Genomic DNA, 6,294 nt, shown 5'->3' with positions numbered 1-6,294 from the left:
CGGCGTATACACCGCTCCTACAATGCCCCTGCCCATTGAAATCAACTGTGCTTTGCTGCCACTTTTAACCCTTTTTCGGCCATTAGCAGGGGATAAAAGGGCCTAAGGTTTGTTTTTCAGGTTTTATTTTTTCCTTATAAAAAGCTATTAGTGACATGAAATAAAACTTGTAAATCATTCGTTTAACGATGGTCATAAAATAGTTAAATTTGATCTGGGAGTCAGCGGTAAAGCACTGCTACATTTAGCGGCGATTTACCGTCGTTTTTCAGGGCACTTTTAACCCCCGTTAGCGACCAAATAAAGGGTTCAATGGGTAGGGGCGCTTTAGGAACGGTGTATCCACTGCTCCCAAAGCGCCTCAAAGAAGCTGCTTGCAGGATTTTTTGCTGTCCTCCCAGCGCAGCGCTCCTGTGTGAAAGCACTCGGGCTTTCACACTGGGATTGCAGATGAGGCTTTTTTCAGGCACTTTACGGGCGCTATTTTTAGCGCTAAAGCACCTGAAAAATGCCTCCAGTGTGAATGGGTTCTAAATTATAGCCTAATCACCCTTCTCTAGTAAGTCACGGTGCAACAATATAAAGCTATTGTAATTACATATCATATTGATGTGTAACTTTACTGCTCATTAACATCACTATGCAAAGTGCACTAAATAGCATCAACCAATGAACAGATGGGACCGTTTAACCCCTTGTTTACCACGTTAATAAACATCCTTCTATTCAAGGGATTAAAACAAGCTCACAGCTGCTACTGTTGGAACTGTGAGCTCGGTGTTGCTTTTTTCTGGCATCAATCAGCTTTCATGTAAAAATTATCCGGACAGCTGTAAAGCCGCCCAGTAACTTTTAAGCCCCATACACACGATCAGAAATTCTGCCAGCAAAAGTCAGATGTGAGCTTTTGGTCAGAAATTCCGACCCTGTGTATGCTCCATCTGACTTTTGCTGGCAGAATTCCAGCTAGCAAAAGATTAAGAGCAGGTTCTCTATTTTTCGGCCGGAAAAAGTTCAGATCGGAAATTCCGATCGTCTGTACAAATTCCGACGTGCAAAATTCCTACGCAGGCTCGGAAACAATTCGACGCATGCTCTGAAGCATTAAACTTAATTTTCTCGGCTCGTTGTAATGTTGTACATCACTGCGTTCTTGACGGTCAAAAGTTCCGAGAACTTTTGTGTGACCATGTGTATGCAAGCCAAGCTTGAGCGGAATTCCGTTGGGAAAACCAATCCGCTTGTGTGTATGGGGCATTACAGTATCAAGAAGGTGTCAGGTGCCGCCTGCTGTGGTTCTGAATGTATGCTGAGCTGCATATTCATGAAAGTAATGTCATTAGGGTTGCCATCTCTTTCCTGTAAACCCAAACACATATGAAGTACACAGGTTCTGAGGCTAATTTAATGCAGATAAGGGGCCAGTCAAGTTTAATTACCACCTTAATCAGCCACAGAAACTGTGTTATTCATATGTGTTCAGTTTTAAAGGGATGAGGTGGCAACCCTAAGTGTCATCCCGCTCTAGCCAACAATATGGCCAAAGGGGCACTCGGAAAAAGCCAGGGAGAAAATGCCAGCACTGGTGAGGGCCCTCGCTGACATCAGACAGTTGGAAGGTAGGTATTTTTACCTTTAGTTACGCTTTAAGTACAATTAAAGAGAAAGTAAACCCTGATGAGTTTACTTCCTCTTTCATTCCCTGCAAAGGTAAAGCATAATGGACTACTATGCATCGCATAGTAGTCCATTATGTGCCACTTACCTGACACAGGAGCCAGCGATGTCACCGCTGTCCCCTGTAGTCCGGCGCATCCATCTTGTCGGTGGGTCTTCGCTGCTCCGCCGCTGTCATTCGGCGAAGCCGCGATGACGTCACTCCCGCGCATTCGCACGGGAGCCGCCACGCACGGCATATTCGCCGTTAACGGTGCCGCGCTCAGTGCGCCTGCGCGCCACTGTCTACAGCAGTGCCTTTTTTTCGGTAAATATCTCCTAAACCGTGTAGGTTTGGGAGATATTTCTTGGACCTACAGGTAAGCCTTAATTTAGGCTTACCTGTAGGTCAAAGTGTGCTGTAAGGGTTTACAACCACTTTAAATAATTTAGGGATTTAGAAGTGGCACTATTACCAGGGTTTAATTGCTTACTGTGTGAAAAAAACAGATATGAGCAGGATCTATGAATCATGAATTAATTGAAATGTTTAGGTTTACACTGTGATTTTGATTTTAATCCCCATACTTATTGTGACATCTTTTAGAAAATCAACATTGATACTCCAGCACAATTCCACAATAAACCTAACTAATCTTAAAAAAAAGCCCCCCCCCCCCCAAAAAAAAAAAACACCTATACTGGTTGACCTTTGTAAGAATGATGTATATACCGGTACTTCCCTTTTTTCAGGCAGCTCCAATCTAGTCACGTGATCAGGCTTCCCTGTGTCAGCCAGCAGCAGCTGCAGGGGAAAGGAGGGAGTGCTGACACATCAGATGGGCCATTGAAGCCTATGGGTGACGTCACTCCTCCAAGGCATTGCCAGCCTTTCTCAAGCGCTCTCTCCTCTCCATGCAGCCAGCATTGGCTGACACAAGGGTGATCACATGATTGGACTGGAGTGGCCTGAAAGTGGGTAAGTATATCTTTCTTATACAGGTTAGTAGGCAAATGTAAATTAGTTACATTTAGTACCGATTTGGTTACAGACAATCCTAATTTCTATGGTGGAGACATATATCTATGATACATAAATGTACCAATCATATTTATTTACTCAGTTAATGCCAGCATAAATCCATTGTCGACCTGGCTGTAACAAATGGCAGGTTCTAGTATTTTTAAATGAAGAATCACATTCTGGACCTGGTTGTAACTCATAGCAGGTTCTAGTTTTGGTATCTGAGGAACCACAATCCTGAGCTGGCTGTAATACATAGCAAGTTATACTATGGGTACCTGAGGAATCACATTCTGGACCTGGCTGTTAACCATAACAGGTTCTAGTATAGGTACCTGAGGAGCCAGATTCTCGACTTGGTTGTAATCCACTGCAAGTTCTAGTATTGATACCAGAAGAATTACATTTTGGACTGGCTGTAATCCATAGCAGGTTCTGGTATGGGTACCTGAAGAATCACATTCTGGACCTGGCTGTTAACCATAGCAGGCTCTAGTATTGGTACCTGAGGAATCACATGCTGTACCTGGCTGTTAACCATACCAGGTTCTAGTATTGTTACCCGAGGAATCACATTCTGGAACTGGTTGTAACTTATAGGAGATTCTAGTTTTGGTATCTGAGGAACCACAATCGGGTGCTGGCTGTAATACATAGCAAGTTCTAGAATGGATAACTGAGAAATCACATTCTGGATATGGCTGTTAACCATAACAGGCTCTAGTATTGGTACCTGAGGAATCACATTTTGGACCTGGCTGTAATCCATAGCAGGTTCTAGTATTGGTGCCTGAGGAATCACATTCTGAACCTGGCTGTAATCTATAGGAGGTTCTAGTATTGGTACCTGAATAACCAGATTCTGGACTTGCCTGTAATCCATAGCAGGTTCTAGTATTGGTGCCTGAGGAATCACATTCTGAACCTGGCTGTAATCCATAGCAGGTTCTAGTATTGGTACCTGAATAACCAGATTCTGGACTTGCCTGTAATTCATAGTAGGTTCTAGTATTAGTATCTGAGGAATCACGTTTTGGACCTGGCTGTTAACACTACCAGGTTCTAGTACAGGTACCTGAGGAATTACATTCTGGACCTGGTTGTAATCCATAGCAGGTTCTGGTATTGGTGCCTGAAAAATCAAATCCTGGACCTGGCTGTAATCCATAGTGGGTTCTGGTATAAGTGTTTGAGGAATCATATTATGGATCTGGCTGTTATTCATAGAAAGTTCTGGAATTGGTAGCTGAGGAATCACATTCTGGGCTTGGCTGTAATCCATAGCAGGTTCTAGTATGGATATCTGATGAATCACATTCTGGACCTGACTGTTAACCATACCAGGTTCTAATGTTGCAAGTTCTATTATGGGTAACAGAGGAATCATATTCTGGATATGGCTGTTAATCATACCAGGCTCTAGTATTGGTACCTGAGGAATCACATTCTGGACCTGGCTGTAATCCATAACAGGTTCTAGTATTGATGCCTGAGAAATCACATTCTGGACCTGGATGTAATCTATAGCTGGTTCTAGTTTTGAAATGTGCAGAATCAGAGAGCAAATCACCTTTAACTGCAAGGTAATAAAAATACATATTTCTAAATTAAAGCTAAACTTTAGTTTTAAAATATAGTCATAGGCTTACTAAAAAAAACTGCAGCTTTTTGCAATATTCATTCCATCCCTGGAACTATCCCCCACAAACTTACTGCTCTTAGGTCTAGTGCCACTTCTCTTCCAGGTTAATGACCTGCTTTCTGTGGAACTAGGTTGCTATGGGGTGTGCTGAGTGTGCCTGGGCACACCCTATTCCAGAGGTTAGCAATCCAACAATCGTGGTAACCATCACTCACTGTATTCATTCATAATGGAAGCATAGTAAACTATGTTTGTTTTGCTTCAGTTTGTGAATGAACAGGAAGCCTCTCAGCACAGAGCACTTACCATTCATTCACTGTCCAGTGCAGCTGAGGCTACAGAGAAAGTGACTGGGGAATCTCTGTCTTCAGACCCTTTCTCTGCCTGAAAACTGAGACATTGGGGTCTTAAAAAATTATAAAAAAAAAATGTAAAATAATACTATAAAAATACAATAATAAAACAAAAAATGACATAATTCACTACCCTACTGACACCAATTTCTGCCCTATTGACACATCCTCTGCCCTACTGACTGATACCATTTTCTGCCCTACTGACTGACACCATCCTCTGCCCTACTGACACCATCCTCTGCCCTACTGACACCATCCACTGCTCTACTGACACCGTCCACTGCTCTACTGACACTGTCCACTGCTTTACTGACATGTCCACTGCTTTACTGACACCATATATATACACACACATGCATGCGCGATTGGGCTTCGTGGTGCACACCCTAATGCAATAGGCTACGCACACCTATGCCCCTGGGGGTGCATCATCATACAGCTCACAGTACTCCTGGGCTCATATGCCATTACATAAGCTCTGCTCAGTCCAGTTGAGGTCAGTCACCATCAATGACGTCTTGGGGGAGAAATGGAGGGTGGGGGTGGGTGGGCTGCAGCTAGAGTTCTGCTTTAATGTATTTAATTGAATATGGGCTGCTTTAATTAAAATGGAGCAAATGTAGAGCTGTTACCAATAGAAATAAATCCGATTATCAGTTTTGTCTGAAAGATTAGGTATTGAGGGCAGAATCATTAAAGCGTAAATTTGCAATGTCTACTTTAAATTCAAATAAAAGGCTGATGTAGCCTCCTAAAAAGTTGAGGAATGGGAAGTTTTACTCATAGCTACCAATCACTGTAACAGCCATTTTTATTTAAGTTTTATATCTGATAATAATATCAATATCTATATGTAATATCAGATATGTTGGGTCTACAAATGCAAAGCAGTGCATTAGATGCCAGTACACTTCACCGTATTCCTACACATTTTATGTTTTTTATTTATGGCCTCTGATCCCTGCAAATAAATCACCCATCTGACCTAAGACTGTGAATTTTTACTGCAATTCACAGACTATGCCCCAGTGTAACCCTGAATACAGGGCCATGTTAATTGCATCATGGGCCCCTGGGCAAAGTAATGCACTGGAACCACCACAAGCCTGCACTACCACTCACCAAACACAACCCGTTTAAATAAAAGGATCTGCGCTGCAAATTCCCCACAACCGGCAGGTGATTTAGCATTTAGAGCAGGGGAAAATTATAATAAAGCTAATGTCATTGTAAAAATATTAATTTAGCCTACTTTAAAAGTTGACTTCAGTAGGCAACTAGTTTCAGGCCTAAATGCAAGGCAGTGTATAGAGGTCAGTAAAAGATAGGATGGTGTACAGAGGTCAGAAATCGTTAAGTCAATGTATAGAGGTCAGTTATAGGTAGGGGGGTGTGTAGAGGTCAGTAATAGGTAGGGCAGAATATCCAAACAAGAAGAATCGCTGCTCCAGGTCAGACAGGAAGCCTGATGATATAGCCAGGGGTGCCTGCCCTGGCTCGCCTCCGCATGCAGTCAAAGTAGAAGAAATGGCTGCACTCCGTAATCGATCAAATGACAAAAACAGAGAGCTGAGAGATGCGTTTCACACACTTCAGGTGCGCTTAGTCGTTATCAT

Source organism: Lithobates pipiens, unplaced genomic scaffold (genome assembly GCF_037356315.1).
Source record: "Lithobates pipiens isolate NorthernLeopardFrog02 unplaced genomic scaffold, aLitPip1_a1.2 Scaffold_19, whole genome shotgun sequence".
NCBI classification, from domain to species: Eukaryota; Metazoa; Chordata; class Amphibia; order Anura; family Ranidae; genus Lithobates; species Lithobates pipiens.
The sequence above is the reverse complement of the archived record's forward strand: the minus strand, read 5'-3'. Positions refer to the sequence as shown.